This window comes from Penaeus monodon, chromosome 23, assembly GCF_015228065.2.
Source record: "Penaeus monodon isolate SGIC_2016 chromosome 23, NSTDA_Pmon_1, whole genome shotgun sequence".
NCBI classification, from domain to species: Eukaryota; Metazoa; Arthropoda; class Malacostraca; order Decapoda; family Penaeidae; genus Penaeus; species Penaeus monodon.
In genome coordinates, this window is record NC_051408.1 from 38,860,068 (window position 1) to 38,860,508 (window position 441).

A 441-nucleotide genomic window follows, 5' to 3' on the forward strand; every position below is an offset into this window, starting at 1 on the left:
TCTTAAGACTCGTAGTCATTCGCGAGGGTTATCTGTTTCTTCCTCCATATGGATCATAGCGTTCAAAGAGACGCTGGTAATGCGATACTTTAATGGTCTTTATACAAGGTAATCAAGGTAATCGACGGGGGTTTATCGTCCCTGAATTCCCCGGCGAGCAGAGAGGCGAAAGCACGTCTGGACTGTGTGTGCATCGGACCTTTATCTGCAGAACAATAACATTCGCGGGATAACACTGTCTTCCCGCACCCCCAGGAGAGCATAGAGGCCAGCACACTACCAGACTCCAAGGAAATTTGCGCTCGGTCTTTGGCAAGGTTAAGAGGTGCTGCTCAGGTATGTCGTTGGTCGCCTGCCAAGTGCCCGGTAAATAAGCTGGAGTGAGGGGGTTGGGGGGGTTGAGAGTCTCACGGGTGTGTGTGGACAAGGAGGTGCACAAGA